This window comes from Bombus vancouverensis, chromosome 9 (genome assembly GCF_051014615.1).
Source record: "Bombus vancouverensis nearcticus chromosome 9, iyBomVanc1_principal, whole genome shotgun sequence".
Taxonomy (NCBI): Eukaryota; Metazoa; Arthropoda; class Insecta; order Hymenoptera; family Apidae; genus Bombus; species Bombus vancouverensis.
Window position 1 is genome coordinate 15,697,319 of NC_134919.1, and position 20,929 is coordinate 15,718,247.

Sequence of the window (20,929 nt, forward strand, 5' to 3'; positions counted from 1 at the left end):
CGGACCACGAAATACACGGAATAGGGTTCGAGCAACAAAAAACGAGTCGAAGGAAACAATGTTATGCGGGATTTCGACGGGATTTTTCAGTGGAGTTTTACGATTCACTTCTGGTTTGGCAGATTTCCGGGATATAGATCGCTATCATGGTCGAATTGAAAGTCGTGTTTGATATATTAAAACAACGAAACGTTGATTTATCGCGTAGCCAACGATCAGCCGGATAGATTGGTCGGTCGGATAAGTGCGTTGGAATGAAAAGCGACGATCTTAAATGGGTTGGACAATGGATGAGCGTCGTGGGGATGGAACTTTCGATTCAACATGACGTTTCCGACCGTTGCTTCTGCTTCCTGTTAGACCGTCTCATTCTTCGTGTAATTTTATTATCTATTTTAATACAACGACGCCAAGGTATTCGTACACGGGAAGAAATATTTTACGTATATATTTTATATGGTTCGTTCATAGAATTTCACGTTGTAAGTGCTCAGTACGTACGTAGATTCAGAGTTGATCAGAAATTTTTGAAAATTATGATATCACGAAGAAAAATTATGATAAGCAGACGCGGTAGATATAAGTAACGAAGAAAAGAAATTAGTTTTATTATACTAAATCAACGAGATATTATTATAACATGTCGTTTAACGTTTCGAGCGGAATAATAATCCCTGAATGTTTGAATAATTTTGTAGCGATGTCTCAAGTTCACGTAAGTTTTCATAAGTATCGTAATCCTACTTATGCAAGGCAGCGTAAGTCGGTAATATTTAAAATAAGAATGGGGTTAGGTTGGTTTTTATTTAAGCCGATATAGAAGGGGTTTTCCAGGGCGATGCATCCGAAAGAACGCCGCTGGGACGTTGACGAGAAACGATGAAGCGAAGATTCACATGATTTATCGTCACTAGCTTACTCTTCGTGCGTCTATAAATTGTTCTTCAACGGGAGCATCTTAAATAACGGCTTAAGAGGAAGTTTTTTAATCTCGAAATCTGTTCGCCCTACGAAAAGAAGAAGCCGGTTGGTCTTGAAAGTTCGCATTTTATTAATGAAATAAGCCTGCGGGCTTTATACTTGGCGCTAGGAGGGAGTGGCCTAACTTTTGCAATTAATATTATTGCACCGCGGCCTAAGTACATAATGAGACTTCATAATTTGTTAAATGTCTTTTATTAAGGCTTCGCGGAAACTTTTATTCGATTCGCGAGATGTATTTGTATTACGAAGAGAAAGCCTCGAGGAGCCTTTCGTAATTCGCCATGTAATGGATTCTGCAATGGAAAATTGGGATCTTGGGAAAACGAAAGCAAATTACTTGCGAAAATTATATAGCATTCCGAGGGAAGGACACGCGAGATGATTTATTTTAATTCGTAAGGGAATAAAAGTGCAGATTGGAACGATTTGCATATTCAAATTTTTTCCGCGTGTAATTTTTAAAGTTTAAAGGATTTTCTGAAACTCGATATATCGCAGGTGTTTAAGTTTCTCTTTGTATGGAATTTAGTTATTGTAATATCGAATTATAAATGCATTCGCTTCAATAGGACGTAATGGCTTTCGTATAAGTAAATTTCCATAATAAAATATCGACGTGTCTCGAATTAACATCGTTAAAATCGAATTTAATCTAGTTCTCGCCTTAGAAAACAACAAATACTCGTGATATTTTAAAAAGACGTTATTCGCGTTCGCGAAATATCACGGGCCGTTCCCTTTCTCCTCTTCATTTTGCCTTTTTTTATCAAATCGAGGCCAGAAAAACGGGAACAAGCAAAACGAGTGCCTTCTGAAAGCCCATCGAGTGCATTCGCGGTCTCTCGAAAGCGAACAACATGCCTCGATTCAATAACCTCGATAAACCCCCACCCGCTCAACTTCGCCTCCCTCTGCCGCTTTCATTGCCGCCTACGTTTTAAACCGAGGGGGTGAATCATCCGCGACGCTCAACGCTCAGAAAGCTTCCTTGCCGAGTCTGCCTCCGGTTGTAAGCCTTCTATTCCGCGGCATAACTCGATAACTCGATAAACTGGTCTTATCCGTGAACCGTTGGCGAGTAAATGTAAGAGGTCACTTAAAATTCAGCCACCTCACTGAGATCTTTTCTCAATGGAACGTCAGCCTGGCCCGTTAGACGCCTTTTCGAACGGGCTGAACCAACTCGTATAAACAGCAACACAGTTTTAGATTGCGCTCGTTTCAAATTCCGAGATCCGTTTTATGGTGGAAATTCGAGGTATTCGGCAGATACGTTATCAGACCAGTTTATGTAAGTAGGCTTATCTTTTATCTTGCGCTGTATAAAGGGCTGTGTTTGTCAAGATCGTGGATATTTCGGAGCGTTTGCTGAAGTTGCGGATGTAACTTGGTGCTTACGAGCTCTTCTTTGGCTAACGTACGTTGCGCGCTAAGTAATTTACTACACTTATTTACTACTCGAATACCGTGTACTTAATACCTGAACTATCAGTGTGCTGTGCTTATTTCGGCGCGGTTCTGGTAAGTCAGTTCAACTTTTCGGAAACTCATTATCACTCACTCCGCGTGTATGTAACGAGACGTTAGAGTACCAGCGTCGACAACACCACACAGGCATCCAATAGAATAGTAGATCCTTGTAAGCGAGTATCGCAATGATTGCCTCGATAATCTCGCTAGTAGATTTAGAGTAATAGAATCTTTCAGAAATCGGAAAATATATATATGCGTTGTTGAAACAGAACGATTTTAAATAACGATAAATAGATTACAAGTGGTAATTTTAAGCGACGAGTTTCTAGTTAAATGAATAACGACACGAACGATCGAAAGTCGACTTGGTTTTCTTCTGGAATATCGGTACAAAAGGAAGAGGGAATGTTACGACTTCGAATCTCAACGAGATTCGCCACTGCCTTCTGACAATTCGAACTTAATTAACCGCCTGGTCCGAGTATCTCTCCGTCGAATTTCAATTATCCTCTATCCCTGCATTGAAACCACGTGGAACTATTTCCGTCAGTTGGAACTTCTATGCGTTATAATTCGATCCTATTGGCATGCGGATATTAATTTTAGCAAAATTCCAACTGTCCCGAGCTCGCGAGGCATCGAACCGGGTCATCTTTAGTCGGTTAACTTCTACTCGTGGTATTAACTCCGACACTTACGATCGTATCGACTATAATCGGAGATAATAAAGCGACTCATCGATGAAACTTTCCCAGTAACACCGCTAAAACGATTGTCCGTTAGAACTTTTCGAACGTTTTAGTAGTTGTTGCTTTTCCTTCCCGATTTCCTATTAAATCCCTTGAATGTTAAGTTTTAAAAATCGTTAGCTAGATATCTAGAATAATTTACAGATTCTTTCGTCGAAGTAACGAAATTTTATTGGAAAGATAAATACTTCATTTATAAATCGACGATATTTTTCGACTTCCGCTGACTTTCGCGACTACCTTGCTAAGAAAATGATATTCGATACTGTAAATTAATCGAAAGAAACAAATTATACGTACGTTGAAATTTTTACTTCCGATCTTCGTCAAAAATATCGATAATTGTATCAGTCAATTCATTAATACCTAGTAATATTCCAATTATCGAATGTCAGCTTCAGTTGCCTCGCTGAACGAACATAGCCAGCGACATGTCGTTTAAAACGCTAAAATTCTCCAGAGACTACGTTTGAATAAATTTAGAGACTACATTAATCTAATTAACCAACGATAGCGTGGCACGAGTCGACGGCTTCAGCCTTCGAACGATTTCATTAATTAGTCGAACGATAGCGAGCTACTCTGTCTTCTTTATTTATCGTGCTGCACCGTGTCCCATCTATTCTGACCATTCGTCATGGAACGTAGGAGGGACGACTGGAACAATAATAATTATTAGCATCGTCCCGTGGCTAGCGTCCATCCCTCCCCGCTTTAATTCTCGAGTATCCCCGGTCGACCGTAGCTCGATGAATAATTGCAGGACTCTCGAGGAGCACGCACGTGCTTGCGTGCGCAAGAAACACGCGCGCGCGTTACAAGTGCATTCTCGAGAGCTGGCTGCTTATAATTGCGTCTCCGTCGAGCAGAAAGAAACGGAAAGGGGGTGAAAGGGTGCAGATTATTATTAAACGGAGGAAAGAAGACGGAAGGGGTTGGGTGAGCGTCGCGACCGGGTTCAAGTGCCAAAATCAATAGAAATCGGGGGCGGGAAAAAAAAAAGGTGGAGCCGCGAGAGGATTTTTGGCACGTATGGTGTGACGCGCTGGCAGTCGCCAGGATCGCAATTAACAGGAATTTTGGCAACATTACGCGCACTGCCGGACATTGCCGTGCTCGATTTCGGTTATTGCGGTACGATTAAAGATTTTTTCGTTCGATGTGTAGCTTCGCAGGTTTTCATATGGATCGTTGGCCGGGACATTTGCGGCAACGTTTGGCAGAAAGTGCTCTTTTGAGAAAATATTCGACGTAAACAGGTTTGGTAAAGTACGGAAACAATGGAAGCAGATAGTCGACTAAATATTTGCTAGGACGCTTCGGTATCGTTTGGAGCAGAGAAATTGGTACAAATTTTCAATATTGCCGCGCCGATTCCCCTTCTCCGATCGCACATTCGATTAAAACAACGAGTTATTCCGTAATAAGACTCGTTGCTCTACGCTTCCGAGAAGAATATTGGATGGGATGTTTGCAAACATCAGGAAAGAATCGGTTTTAGGATTTCCCTAGATGAAGATCTCTGCCGAAGATAAAGTTAAATTTAAGGAATGGCAAAGATCTTCTCGAAGGCTTCGAAAGTTTTTGACATCGGATGTTCGGCAAATTAGATATTCCAGTTACGGGATCAATATGATCGAACCGGAAAGTAGTCAACTTCCGCCTAAATGGAGAAAAGTTTTCGTCTCTTCTCCGCCGAGGATTCGTATTGATTTTCTCAAGGTTCGGTCTTCTAATTGTGTGTCAGTATTCCAGTGGAGCAGATGGTAAATCTGGCACGCAAAACAAGAAAGTATTTTATTATGCGATCGTAAGTTTGGCGGCTTTTAGCTTTGCTTTCCGGATTATAACAAGTTTTCATCTCTCTTTTTCTTCGCAAACTCTATAAAATCGCTAATTAATATTATCGCGTGTAATTGCCTTTTGCAAGAAGCTTTAGGATTTATCTCGCCCCCTCCTTTTAAACCATTAGTTCAGAGTTATAAGTAGCTGTTATAAGTACCCTAGAACTTTGGCATTATCTCCATCTCATCTATTTCGTTGTTAATTTTATGAAGTTATTAGCTGATATTGCGGAAGATTTATTAAAGTTGCTGCATCCTTGTCATAATACGATCTTATAAAAATAATTCTCTGTATACATATAACGAGATAGTTTCCAAGCCACTTCCCAATACATCACAATCGATCCTTAAGTATCAAGATACATGCTAATTTTATTCGTACAAAACGCGTTACCTAAATGTATTAGATCGTGACACAATATTCGACTATTGCTAATCTTTCATATGGCGATAGTACAGATTATCACTGATTACAGCAATTGCAGACTTTGTTTAGAACTTGTTACTTAGCTTCTATCAAATCACGCTTTACCGAAGTTGGACTCAACTGTGAGCTATTTAATTTAATTTAATTTCCTCGTAGTCAACCACCAACAACCATCGTACCACTGTAAAATTCGTTGCTATAACAGCAAACACGAAAGTTTTACCGTATTCGCGACAAAAATTCTACGTGTCTCAAACAACACCCCTCGATCTTCTCCAAAGTTCAAACCCCTTTCGCCGTGTCTTTTCCCTCTATATCCTATCGCCATCTATCAAAAACCAGTGCTGTTTCTACTCCGAAGACGAGTGCGAGAATACACGATCGTCACGGCTGGTCGTGTTCTAACGATCGTTAAAATTAATGATGCACGGCAAGGTGTCCACGTGGCGACAGGAAAAGCGAGTCAATGAAATACTCCAGAACGCCAGAGGAGAACGATAGTTGACGTTTTTCCACGTGACAGGCTGGAGTCTGCAGCTTGTAAGCTTCGCGTTGAATCGAGTTGCGAATCGAACCGGAGGGTTGAACAGGCCCGACGAAAGGCAGAAACGGCGACTCTGTCATAAGTCACCGTCGACGACTGGTCGATCGATGGTCCGTGCTGATGTCGCGTCTGTGTATCTTTTCCCAGGAACTCAGTTTCGCCACGCAGTTTCTCTCTGTCATTGGCCATTTGCTCGTCCGTGACGGGTTCATCCGAATTTCCTCTGTATCCTGAACACGCACCAGGATACAATAGTCCAGGGGCTGTTAGGGTCTCCTGCTATTATTAGGAGTTAACAAAATGTGAATCGATTGCAGATTGATGACTATGAGCTTGATAGATCGTAGTAGGTTTGGGCGCCTTTCGAACTTTCTTTCTGGACGGTTTATTTTCAACAATGGGGGAGGAACGTGCGTCGAGTTTGAATCGTATAACACGCAAAGGTGATTGCTGTTTTATGGACTGAAGTTTCGGTTAGTTTTCGTGAGCGGAAAGACGGGGAACTTTTAGGCATATTTCCTTATTTTCGACGATTTTCTTCATAGTTCTTAGGTATTTTTTAAACGGAAACACATTGCAGGAGACAAGTATCGCTGTTTCGTGTAACAGCGAAACAATTAAGTGCTTTTGTTTCGTCTTATTCGCATTCGTCTCTATTATTGTTTAACATCGAGCAAGATCGTGTTTTAGAAACTTCTTGATATTCTAAAAACTTTGCGCTCGGTGTTAAAAGAGTAATTTAAGAGAGTAAGAGAATAAAGACAAATTGCGTAACTCCAATGGCCCCCTTTTGTGCCCTAGAAATTAACAATATACATAATAAGAAATAGAATACGTAGAAGAAACGTATGGCGTCTAACAAATTTGAACGCAATAAATAAATTTCAAGTGGATTATTTCGCAAAAGCGGAGAAGCGTCCCATTTGCCAGCTTATTCTTTATCGAATTAGTTGGATAACAACGATTATTAAATTCGACGAAGGCGGAGCAACGGTAACCGGAGGTCGTCTCGCGTTCGCTATTATTGACAAAAGCGTCTCTGAGGTCTAACGATACACAGAACATAGCGAATTTCGTGGCACGCAGAGGGCGGGGATGACAAATCCCGATGTCATCGTGGGAAACGGAAATAGAAATTAGGAAAGTCCCTGGTAACGGTGACGCATCGTTTCTATAGTCGAAGTTTCGTAAACTGCTGGTTGGTTGGAAAAGTAGAAACGTCGCGACTCTCGTAAAACTTATTTACTGGAAGGACAGTTTAAACGGTTTTTACTGTTGTTCGTGTGCGAGATACACGTGTCGATGAAACGTGAGCGCGCGATGGTGTACACGTACTTGGATGAAACGGTGTCGGTTTTACGCTGGCCAAAGTGGATTGCCGATTTATTAGATCGCCCCTGGCGATTTTCCTCGGCATTATTATCACGCGATTACGCTTATCGGCTACTCGATTTAAGTATATCGAGCGTATGACGGTAGCTACGACGACGGAAATATAATTAGAGTAAAGTTGGGCAAAGTTGTTGAAATTTTACTTTGTCTGCGGTTTTTAACTCTCTTGTCAGTTTGGTACACATTTTTCTGTCTCTTTTAACGATTCTTTACGTTCTTATGAAAATATCGCAGAATTTCTTTAAATTTCTATTTTCTAAACATAATGTTATAAAGATGGAAAACTAGGTTTACTTACGTGAAGCTGATATTCAAAATACCTGAGTAGCCTAGTTTGCAATTTTAGCATTCAATGCTAAAACTCTTTCAAGGCACAAAAGTAGGTTAAAAACGATTAACTCAAGCTAATTTCAATGATTCTAAAATTTCTAGACTTCTTCTCGCAGAATCTCAGTCGCTCGAAGAGTCTCATTTTTAAACGGCACGGTTCTAAATTATTCGCCAAGCTTTTACCTCACGACCGCGAGATATTCCCCCGCGAAACTCTCAAACGGTCCACCTCGATCTCCCACCACTTCTCCGCGAACAACGAAGCGAAATTAAAGACCTATTAATCGTTTCCTCGAGTTTTCAACGCCGTCGTGGCAGATAACGTTGTTCATCACGCGGCAGGCACATGCAACTTCCGGCTGCGTTTCCCGCAAGCGGACGAAAACAATTAATCGCCGCAAGACGGCGAACGATAATTTAGTTTGCTTACTTGCTCCGGAGCTATATCCCGGTTATAATCCGGCGATACGAGGAGTTCACGCCACGGATCGAATTACGCCTATGAATATTAATTAGACAGGGAATCGCTTCGTTTAGAATCGACCATAAGGCTTTCCATACATCCGGAGGACGCGATCCGACGAAATGGATTTGTCTCGCGATAAACGACTGTTGCAACGAACGCCTGGCCGTTTTGTCAACTTCGAAAATGGTCAGAGAGCTGTTGTGTCAACCGGTCGTTTCCAGTTGGAAAAATCGAGGCTTACTCGAGGGATTCGGTCGCTCGAATTTTCCTTTTTTTTTGTTTCTCTCTCTCTTTCTCTCTAGGCTATGAAATACGGAGCGGTTTTGGTAGGACGGTCGGTGGATTCGTTTATCCCAATTCTGTAGGGTATTTGTTTTATTAAACAGGTTTCGTGACTGGGCAAGAGTTGATATTTTGTGGAAAGTTCGTAATCCTGGTGAACGATTACGACGGCTTATTTCGTTCGAGGAACATGTAACGGCGTTTGCATTGTGTTTCTGGTTTGTTGTTTGCCAGTGACTCCTGTCAGATTCGATCGTAGTATATTTAATAATTTCGTTATTCGTTAGATTCTGTCGTATACTTACAGTATACGTTATATTTATTTTCTAAGGACTGTAACGAACGAAGCAGATTTTTAAGAATTTATAAAGTAATTTGTTCCTTTTTTTTTTTCTTGATGAAAAGCAATTATAGAGAGGATAAAGAAATTTTATACGAAATGTTGCGTTTAATATCACCATGGAAGTAGGTACTTTGGTCTGGATAGTACCGAAATACGGTATATTATCAGGATCAGTCGAAGGTACTAAACAGACTTGGTAATTTACATTTCCCAACGACTTTTTAGAGCCGTTCTTGCTGAAGATTTTATTGCAGGTTACGTGCTGTCTCTATTCGTTTTAACTCCTTTAATTTACATTATAAATGAAGAAGCGAATCTCCCTTTTTCTGTAGTATTTTTTTTATCAAAACGTAAATTTAAAATATCGACATAAAGTTAAACGTATGAAAGCCGGGTAACGAGAGATCGTAGAATAAGTGATACGCGATGAAAATGGTAACAAAAATGGTAACACAGCAGAAATTGCTTGAATTTTACATAGAAGAATCACGCAATCCCTCCTCACGACGTTGAAATCAGCAATATTGCATAAAATTCCCATGATTTCGAGACGTATAACGATATCTCTTGTAATCGTGTCGCATGAACTTTTTCTCAGATAATAATCTAGAAAACTCGACTATTTTTCCACCTCCGTGTCGTTCGATAATTAGTCGGCGCGAAAGTTCGATCTTGATGCGAAAGGAAAACGGAAGTCTTTCAACTTTATCCATAAATTATCGGAATGAAACACTTCATTTTGATTTATTTCTAATTCCTTCTTCTTCTTTTTTTTTTTTTACAGAAGATCGAGCGAGTCCACGCAAAGGCAGAAAGGATCGGTGATCATTGGAGTCGACGAATATTCGGTGAGTCGAATGAAATCGACGATATTGTATACTCGACTATTCGCGTTGGTTTTTTCATTGGTTTCTTCTTTTAATCGGTTAATTGGATATTAATTCAATTTGTTCAATGTTTAAGGGATATTCATTGCTTTTGCATGTTCCATACTTTTTCTATACATTTCTCGCACTGAAGTGTTTCACTACAAGTAACAAAAATTCGTCATATATCTAAGATGCAATCGTTTATTATAAATATTCGTCTCTTGATAACAATTAATTACAAGAGAAAAAATATTCGTTCTATATTTAAGACAGAAACAATCGCTACAAGTATCCGTACTATTCTTTGACAATTTCCCTCAAAACTTCCGTAGACTGAAATCACTAAACGACTGGAACAGAGCTTCGTACTTTCCTAACTCGCATCGATTTCTGCATCGTTTTCCTTAAGAACGTTCGAAATTATTTCTCTCCTATTTCAATTCTATTTCCCAGTGTTGCAGCTCTTTATCCTTTCCTTATAAGCCCGCGAAGAATCTACCGCCTACTAAAGCTAAACGCCTCGATTTCCCGGCAATATTCGCGATAATAGTCGCGACAACTAGCCATTGCGAGAAGCATTCGCAGCATGGAGTCTCATTCATCCTGCGTTTCAATAACCATCGAACCCATTAACGAGCCGACACCAGCCGGTGTCTCTGGCCGTTTTAAACAGCAAATTCATCTCGACGATACGGTTCGTTTCGATTGCTCGTCGAACGAAGAAGCCCATAACTTCGCCGCTCGTTTTCCTATCGCGAGCGCTCGATGACGATTTTACGAATGGGAGGGCGAGGAGTGTTGCACGCAGCGACGAAATTGCTCGATTCTCCTTCTGTCGTTATTGTTTCACATCGGTGAGAAAAGCGATCGGAGGAAAAAAAAGGAAGGAACGAGCCACGAAACATCTGGCGTCGCGAGGAAATCAAATTTCCAGAGCCTTTGCCTGACTTCTGTGCTAATTTCTCCTTTCGTAACTCGATAAAATCACCACGATGAAAGATCCTAACCCCGGTTATGGACTCAGCGTGATTTTTTTCTCTGTCGGAAGTTCGATCGTTGATGTCAAAGGTGTTTTAGCTGTTACGATGATTGACAGATACGTGGGGGTTAGTTCGGGGATGAAACGGTTTGTTGAATAGTAAATTTGGTCGCGATGGTTGGGGGCAAGTAGGGTGGCTTTGATACTTTTGCTTTGTATGTAATTTGATCTATTTTAATGGGATACGTACTTTGTGTATGATTTATTGTTATTATCGTTATTATTCGTTTATGTTCCAAAACAAAATTAGAGACAATCTCGCTCTGCATGGTTTGCTACAGTTAGTTGTACGATGGTCGAACAAAAAAGTTCGTAATAATGAAGGTAAGGATGATGGTTAGATTAACAGTAAAAATTCATTTCGATCATGCGATTGTGCGCACCGATCAGGTGTCACTGTGCGGTCCATTCATCGAACGAAGCATCGAGTGAAGCCAATATGATGTCAAAGTAACGTGTAAAATATATTAAAAATGCTCGGTTTTACATAGCTTTGATTTTCGAACCGCTGGATTCTGCAACTTCAATCTTGCATTTTCAGATGTTACGTATCGAAAACTACAGAATTGCTGATACAAAAGTAAATCATTTTCGTAAAGTAATTCGATATAAATGTAAATAATAATAATAATAATTACATTTAAGTATAACGGTTTAATTTAACTGCAATAATAATAATTTATTAAAGATAATAATTATTTACAAGCATATTACCGAATCGCATTTAAACAACTTGTTCACCATCGTTTGTTTTTGATTATTATCGATACCGCGACTATTTGATTAAAGTACAGATTTAAAATAATTCAAAGCAAGTGGTCGTGCGATTCCACTTATTAACAAACGTTTAATTAATCAGAACAAACGAATATATCAAGATAAATTGAAATTATAAATTGTTTATAAATAAAAAGTTCACATTAAAGTACACATACATTTTTCATTCTCTCAATTGTTTCAAGGAATGGACTTAGCCCACTTTCAAAATAAACGGCCCGTTTAATAAATCGATCTTCACTCGTTCACGCACACAAAATAATATGTTCGACAGCCTCTTAACTTAAATTTTCAAATAAACGCTTCAACTAAAACGCTCTCGCTCATCCTTCTCATTCGTATTCTTTCCCTCTTTCAACAAAATCGAACAAACGCTCTCTCGCCTATTCTTTCACCTGAAAACCATGTCGCAAATACGATTTATCGACTCGTATCGAAATCGAACGCTATCTGAAGCTCACCGGTTACACTTTCTGAAAAAAAACTACGCGGCTTCCTCTATCCGTCGTTGATTGGAAATGTTTGTCTCGTGATCGAACGGTCGTCGAGTTGAAAGGCTCTCGGCTGCTTAAAAATGTTTGCCGTGGAAATATTCGAATCGATCGTTCCGCTATGAAGTTTTAGAGGGAATTGTCCATCGAAAAGAAAACACGAAACGTGTGAGCAGAGCAGGAACGATCGCGAGATTACCAAGATCGCAAGATGATTATGTTTGAGAATATTTCTCGCGCGGAATTCCAGCCGACCGCGTTCTCTGCTCGCGAGGCTTTCTTGACTTCTGCAGTCCTTTCTCGGGAGCTGAAACGTGGTTGTGATCGAACGACACGTCTTCGTGGCTCGCAATTACGCGCAGCTACGCCAAGTTTCTCGGATATTGGAAGCTCGTTTTCGATAAAACGAACGGTTAATCTGTCGCCGGCGTCTTTGCATGGGTGACGCGTGAATTTTCGAGCCGGGAAATTTTTTCCAAGCTTTATAGTTTACTATTTCAATTTAATATTTTTACGAGTATAATTCTTTATAACATTTACGACTTGAGAATTATAAAAAGAAAGAAGGAAAGTCGTGGGAGAAAATTGAAGTAAAAGGAGAGGATGTTATAGAATAAATTTTTGTTTCAGAATGTTTCGTAAATTTAATCAATCTTCGAATAACTTTGATCCTCTTCGTTACAATCGAAGAAAAATTTAATTACGAAGGCATAATTAATATTAAAATCTAATTGTGAAAGATTATTGGCTTAAACGTATTAAAGAGGCAAAGAAAAATCGTGACGATATGACTATACACGTAACGGATTTATATGTTGGGGCGGCTTGTGACAGGAAGATGTAGTATCATTTTCTACAAATTGATTTTACATTTGTGAATGAAAAGCTTCAGGCATCCGTTTGTTTCTATTTTTTCTGCTTTTACTATATTTTTTTCTCTGGTTTTGAAATATTGCTACACGTGACAGGTTTTTCATCTCTTGTTATCATCTGACCCAAAAATGTTGCGCGAAGTTGTCAGCCGGACAATAAATTGCGGACTGAAGTTTCACACAGCCCAGTTTTGTTCCGATAATTCATGTTATGTCGGCGGGTCCGCGGCTTTTACTACCTTCCCGAACATTCCCAATTGTCCTCGCAATTTTCTCTTCAATTTACATATGGCTAATTTCGTGGATCACTTTAAATCAGTGTCTCGAGAATAAGGATACATTTATTTACTTTTCTACAATTTCAAGAAATTCAAGATATGAAAGTTTTTAAATGCCACATTTATTTTTCTAAATCTACAACACATATAAACAAAATATATTAAATTTAAAAAATATTATTTGTTGGTATTTTCGTACGATCATAAAAATTTGATACTACGAATACGTAACGTAGATCTTGATAAAGAAAAACTGCCGTATCGAAAAATAAGGGCATATGCAAATGCTTTTTGCAGTCAATATAAATTTCTATTTTGTAGAGAATTCTGAAGTATCTTCTATATGAGCGTGATTTCATCGATTGACATTTCGGTTTCCTGGCCAACTTGGCACGCTACCTTTCAGCCAGTTTATTCTTCACCATCGGCCATCCAGATAACGAAAATAGCTTCCTTTACATATTGACATCAGCATTATCTAGAAGTTTAAATTCACAAATAATCAAATTTTCCAACAGTCAAGAGGATAACTAGCGTTGAACAGAAATTTAAAAACCCTTTACTCGCTACTTGTCTTCTAAACAATCAATTACGTTAGCAGAAGCTGCTAACACTCATATACTTTCGTTATGAGCATACACACGCACACACACACAAGTCGAAAAATTGCAGTTCCATGCAAAAACACGCCGGTTCCCAGTACTCTTTGCCAAGCTGCAGCAAAACTTTCGATTGCTTCCGGCTTCAAGAGCGACATTTTTCGACTCGTTTCCGGAAACAAGTCCCTGAACTTCCGCTAACACTGTTCCGTGAACATTGTTTCCCTAAAAATTAAGCAAATCGACACGATTTATCATCACAAACCAATTTTGTATTATATTCGTTGCTTATGGTTAGAGCGAGAACGTTTATACGCATATAAGTTGTCCGAAAAGTGTCTTTCTTTTACAGACACGTCTTTTACAACGACGCATCTTTATACGAACGTGAAACCTAATTTGTCGAACGTTGTCATCTTTATTCTGATAGAACAAAATGGATCGCACGTAATTCGATAAAATAATATAAAACGGAAAAATGTTGTGCGTCCATTATTTCCTTATTAAACGAAAGAAACTTTCCGGACGACCTAATAGAAAATTAAAAGATACGGATAATGCATAGAAATATAGAAGACATCTAGTCCATTGAATTTATTATGATATTTAATGAGTGAAACAAATGTTTGCGTAATTGTAAAGACGTAAATTTGCATAAGCACTTTCGCAGCTTACTTACGAACATCTCAATTTTCGTCTGTGGAATCACGTTATTCCATCGAAATCTTTACGGTAATCTTTCGTGTTCCAAACTATATCTCTTTTATGGTTATCTTCGTTCTAGATATTTCAAGACTTTTAGCATAAATATTGTTGAAAATGACAACGTGAGTTCGTGCTCGCCATCCATATGCAGATGCGTTAGTTATAAGAAATAGTAACTAGAGGATGATCCTATTTACAATCGATAGATTTAATCGATAGGCTTAAGATGCTTTTTTGTTTTTATCCCTAGCTTTTTTTGTAAGCACGTACAATAAAGGTTTTTTTGGCTCAGAACACTGTGATAGATTTATCCATTCAATAAAACAATAACTATTCAGATCCTACCTCTGAGTATAGAAATAACAACAAATATGTTTTACGATTGTCAGAGCATAAATGAAAATGGCCCGGAAACAACGATTTTCAATATCGAGATCGAGATTCTAAGCATATAAATTCAGCGTTTTAGTGAAAACGAGAGTTTAAAATATCGCGAGAACACACAGGTTGAAACAACTTGACCGTTTCATTTCAGATTTTTCAATGCGGCTATAACTACCGTTTATTATTTCTGGTGAGTTTGTCAGGCAAGTTAGGTAATCGATTTAGAAACTCGCGTGTGGTCGGTCGTAGCTTCTCTGAAAGACAAGAGGTTACTGTAAGCCGCATTTCCATATTCATACCGCGGTGTTTCGAAATTTCGGCCAGTTGATCGTGTTTTACCTGTGCAGCTGGAATTTCATCGGTTGTAAATCAGGCAAAGAAATGGGGGCAACGGGTGAACGCGATAGCATGGATTCCGCGGCTTTACGTTAATGAATTATTAGGGCTGTCGGAAAGTTCCGTCGTTTTTCGTGCCGCTGGCCAGAGATAATAAAATGCGTCTGGCTTAATCTCGTCGGCCGATAGAACTTGCTTCTGCTTGTTTTAAACTATAATCCTTCATGTTCCCAGTGATTTTGCGAAATTCTTTTCGCCTGGTCATGTAGAACCGGGAATTTCATTTTCAGCGAGTTTCGTCAAATTAACCCTGTTGTTATCGTTCTTAAAATTTCATTTTCCAGTTAGATTCGAAATCATTAGTTTAGCAAATTCATAGATAGTCAATTTCCAGAGAGCAAAATTAAATTTGCCCATGTCGAGGATAAATCTCGTTGCCTCTTTCATCAAAATGTTTCAACAGTTTTCCCAACCGAACCCCTTGCTTTTTTGTTTCCATCGCGTCAATTCGGTGAGAACCCATAACCGTAAAAGCGGCGATATTAGTTCGCGCTTGGTGTCGAAAACACGGGCGAACCACTCGTACTTGGCTGAATTTCAATCCTTTAAACCTTAGATTCCCTCATTTATAAATGTCTAGACCAGATCGTGTACCAAATTCCAGCGTGACACGATTTGCCATATGTTGAGAATCCTCGAACATATTCGACACCAATCTAAATGGCATTCCTTAGGAGAATTCCACTTCGACCACGAAGCATAATTCCCAAAATTATCGATCTCAGATATGTCGCCGATATTTTCCGCGATATTTCGTCAGATGCTGATGTACATATTCGAACGAGATTACGCTACCCTCCAAAAATTCGAAATCATTTCACAGCTCTAGAATGTTTATGTTGAATTTTTCGCTAGTTTTCATGGATACTAAGCCTTCGAGGCTGTCTTACTTTATATTATCATATTCATTTCAACATCATCACTGTCGTTTCTAACCACTGCAAATATTAATTTTCCGGCTCTTTAAAGGATAGAAATGACAATAGAAGCTTCTTTTACGTTTTCTAGACTTTTCTCTAAATTACTGGATGCCACGGAACACGTAACGATCGCAAAATTTTTATCATAGTCGATGCTGTTTCTCAATTCTGCTTGCCCCATCGGCACCGTATTACAAGCCAAACCAAAGCTATAAAACGTAACACAAAATACCGGAACGCGCAACGAGGGCAACGCATCATCGATAGGAACCATAAAAGATGGGTTTATCGGTGTCTGAAAATTGACATAAAATCGGCACTAGATTCTACCGATGCTCCAATTTCTCCAGTAGCTCGTTATGGTGACTGGAAAAATATAATAACGGCTCAGTAACGATAGGTTAATACGCTAATGGTCGACGAAAACACTTGAACGTATCGCCGGCAACGTTGCGAAGAGGATAAAAGCCATCGAAAACGAGCTTTACGAGACCGAACACTTTGCAGCCTCGCCTAAACATCCCTGAACCGTGTTGCAATTCAAATAACTAAGCGTTGGGGGTGGTTCAACGATGCTGGTATGAGATGGTATTCGCTCTACTCGCATACTTTACGTTGAGTATCGCGAGCGAGTGATAAAGTCGCTTGATGCACGTCGTTTATGCATCGTTAAGGTAATTTTTAGCGATCTCCGGCCGTGCAACTTACTTAACGGAGTTATTCTTTGTCTACCGTTCGCGTGAAATCGTTGAGAGACTTTTGAGCAATTTTTAAGAGACTTCTCGCGCGCTGAATATCAGAGTTTTTGGAAGAACGGATATTATGGTGTTAACGGCTAAATGTCTCAGTGATTTATGGGAATAGCGTTTGACGAGCGTTCGAAGGGAACGGAATTGGAGAATGACGATAGAAATTTGTTTAGAAATTTATTACATCGAGAGAGGTTGCTTGACTACTTTATATAATTTTTTTTTTAGATTCTATAGCGACGAATGATAATCTGTCGACACGAGATAAATCGGTTTTCTTATAAACCGCACTTGTTCGTCTTTGTAACAATATTTTCTAATTTCTTTATCAAACCACGAAGAACCGAAGAAGAAACGAAAATGTACACGGGCATCGAATACGCGACGACGATAAAATTATAAAAAATTTCATTGCGATCTAAATTATTTAACTTTGCAGTGGCCTAGCTTCGAACGAAGAAAATAAAACTTCTTTCCAGGAGGTAAAATTCCATGTCAGAAGGTGGAATATTTTGGTCTTCGTGGACGTGGGGCAGTAATAGGTACTAAATTTTACCTCGTACTCGTGATTTATTCGGCCACATAGCAACAGAAAATTTTACCTCTCGATATAAAGAAATTCTAACATGGGCCGTTTCATGCTTGCGCGTGTCAAATTGCCATCGTAGTATTTAGATCGGAGAGAAATTCTTATCATTGCGTGACACATCTAGATAGATTACGAATTCTTGAATAACTAATTGCAAACAACGATCGAGTATTAACTCGATGAATGTTATTAATTTTAATTACAAATTCCCTCGTTTCCGCTAGATATTACACATTTATTGTAATCATACATGGTAATTTATATATCTCTGATATGATTCAAACGTAATAATTCATACATTTCATTATACATTATACATATCCTACATTAAATGCACATTACCGATACTCCACAAGTCGAAAGTCTCCATGAAAAAATACCTTTACGAGGATTTCGTATTTATATTCTAATTTGTAAACATTAGACGTATCTAGTGTTATGTATACGCATTTTAATTGATAAAAATAATCCACACGTTTATGAATATAATCCCAATTCTGCGATAGTGTTTATCTACTCTAATGGATTTCAATTGTTTATAAAATATCTCAATTTCTATGTTTATAGTTTTCCTATTGTTCGCTTATCAGAAGAATATTTATTATTGCGTTTTAATGGAAAATATCTGTATATTAAAGTATATATTTTTACCCATTTCCTTCGTAATAGGCTGGTTAGCCTGAAGCATGAATAAACGACTACACTGTATAGCTTTTCAGTGGAACTAAAGCAGAATTCGTATTTTATTTTGGAACAAATATCCTCCCCTTCAAATTTAATATTTAACCGGCAGAGTCATTTATTTTTCCATTTCTCGAAAATTTGAACGAAATCATCTTTAATTTATCTATTACACTGGCTCGTACAACTTTTCGTTCTATATAAAAACAATTTACCAAACGAACTATTTATTTTTGATAGAAAAAATAATTTCATGCTTGATAACATCGATTGTTCTCGGTGTGAGAAATCATAAGTTTACGATTCGAAACGAACTATCCGTAACAATTTACCTTCAATATAAATATTACCATCAACATTAAATATTCTATAATAACATTAATTTTTCATTGTAAATCGACTATCCTTAAAATTACTTATTCTTCTTTCGATCTTTGATCACAGATCAGTCTATTCTCAGATAAGTTTGAATGATTATTTTATCACCACGGTCTGATAAGAACTTTTACGCCAAGAAGTTTCTTTGATAGTCGTATTATTTTTAAAACGCGTTTAACGAACAACCGTATCGTTACAACAAACAAGTATATCAATAATTATTATTGCAGAGTGTTCACAGTTTCGCACTTTCGATAATATGAAATCGCAGAGAGGCGTAGATTATTTATTAAATCGTTGTATTGTATGAAAATTAAAATACCAAATAAATCTGAGAGACTACGTCTGTGGCAAAGGCGAAACTATCGATTCTGCAATTAAAGATCAATTTTAACGTAACATCTGGATATTCTAGTTTGCTGAAACTGTCGCAAGAGTATTTGCATTTTTGATACCGCGCGCGTATATATTTTCACCGATCATTTCCACATGCCTCGTGAAATCGAGCCGCCCCGAGGTACCTGCAGGCTTTTCGAAGCCCCTTCATTCGCACGAGCACGAAAGACGAAAAGGGAGAACGTGTTCCAACCAGAGAATCCCAGGATTCTGCCCTCGGGCTGGAGGAATCGGTACTCGTCTCTGGAATGCCAAACGGAGGAATGAAACGGGATGCGTGGGTGGTGTGCGTGCTGTGAGCGCGGGAAAACGAGATTCTGATACTGGATAGAGTAAAGTTTTGCGATAGGGGGACAGATTTGTGTGTTTTCGATAGCTTTGCATGGCCTTTGTAAGAATCAAAGTCTCGGAAGAATCAATATTATCGAAGTATGTTGATTTTTTAAAAAATACACAATTTATTTCTTATACTATACGTTAGAAAAATGCGTAAATTCTATGAACGTATATGTATTATTCTTTTTTTTCAAAAAATACTCATCTACGACTATTAAATTGTTTTCTATAAAACGAATTCCGAGCAGACACGTTAATTTCACAGTTCGTTTCAATTTTCCGCAACTCGACCAGTCTCTAATTCCTTCTTCGACTTTTCTTCTTTTCACAATTCGGCTATATTCTCTAATTTCATCCATTTCCCAAAAACATACGTCAAACGATTATCCAAAAATTGGGCCTCGAACGGACGCGTTGATCCTCCATTCGCTTCGATCTTTGCGTTATCCAATTTGACAAAAACTCAAACACCGTCTGTAATTTCCTCCTTTTTCTAGCAGGACGCACACAGAGGATCGGAAAAGCATTTTCCATGAAACATGCTCTGGCCAGACACGTGTTAACCGTCGACAATCGTATTTGTCTATCCTCTAAACGAAGATGGTGACGCAGGGGATGCCGGAAAGAGCGGAGGGTCGGCAGCGAAAAAAATCAATTTGTCCCGACGTGATATCCTTTGACGATCGCTTGGCCGAAATTTCGCGAGACAACCCCGTCAAGCCTCGCTACCAGATCCCACCCCCTTTCCTTCTTAATGGGTCGCGGCAAGAGGGTTCCGTTGCTTTCCGCCACGGGGTGAAGCTACCGACGACTAATGTCTTTGTCATGTTGACTGTCGACAAATCGCCCTTTGAACAGTCCTGAGCCCTGCAGCGTGCCAGGGGTGCGTCACCCCCGCGTACCTTTCCCTAGCTGAGGCTTACGTCACTACGAGCTAACTAGTTTTTGGTCGCGATAAAAGAGGCGGAGAAAAGGACGTGGGGTGGAAATCAGGAAGCGGAGGGAATAAGAAGGGGAATGATAGCGGGATATCGAGCACATCCGCTGGGATTTTTGTGCTCCGACCGGAGGAAATCAGCGAAAGGTCGCAAGAGAGCGGAGAATAGGACAGCGCAGCTTTCTCTTTCTCGATGGGATGATGTTTAAAACCCGTGAAATGGCTCATCCACCGAGTATTCCTCGGCGATCCAGCACCACAGGACTATTTTGTGACTACGATTATTTCAGGCTGTCCCGGCACTGAAATGGGCTGACGATAACGTAGTCGATGAAGCACTTTGCCTCATTTGTGTATCATTCGTCTGAGGAAATTGTGGTTCGTAGCCTCTGTGAAATAGGGACGTATCATAAATTGTTGTTTGTTGATTCTCGATTTCGTTGCAACAAGCTTGAGAATATCTGAATAATTTTTTAGCCAACTTTACATTTATCTTCATTTTGTGTAAATCGAAGAAAGAAATATTCGCATGTGTATCATAAAGAAGTACGTCGTTAAGTAGATAATTGTATACCGCAAATAAATATAGTTAAGTAAATGATCAAGGAATTTTATATAAATATAATCTAATATAATTTTTTTATAAATAATTACCCTAATACGAAACATTTAATCGGTCTAAATTAAAAAATATTCACA

At 38.9% G+C, this 20,929-nt stretch overlaps 1 protein-coding gene across 1 annotated transcript in view; it reads left to right on the plus strand.

Annotated features, from left to right (window-relative positions):
• The window catches only part of Con (leucine rich repeat protein connectin), a 349,474-nt gene that overhangs the window by 36,392 nt on the left and 292,153 nt on the right, over nt 1–20,929 (plus strand). Inside the window, exon 2 of the mRNA XM_033337975.2 lies at nt 9,619–9,682. The gene's annotated coding sequence lies outside the window, so the exon portion shown is untranslated. The remainder of the gene's footprint in view (nt 1–9,618; nt 9,683–20,929) is intronic.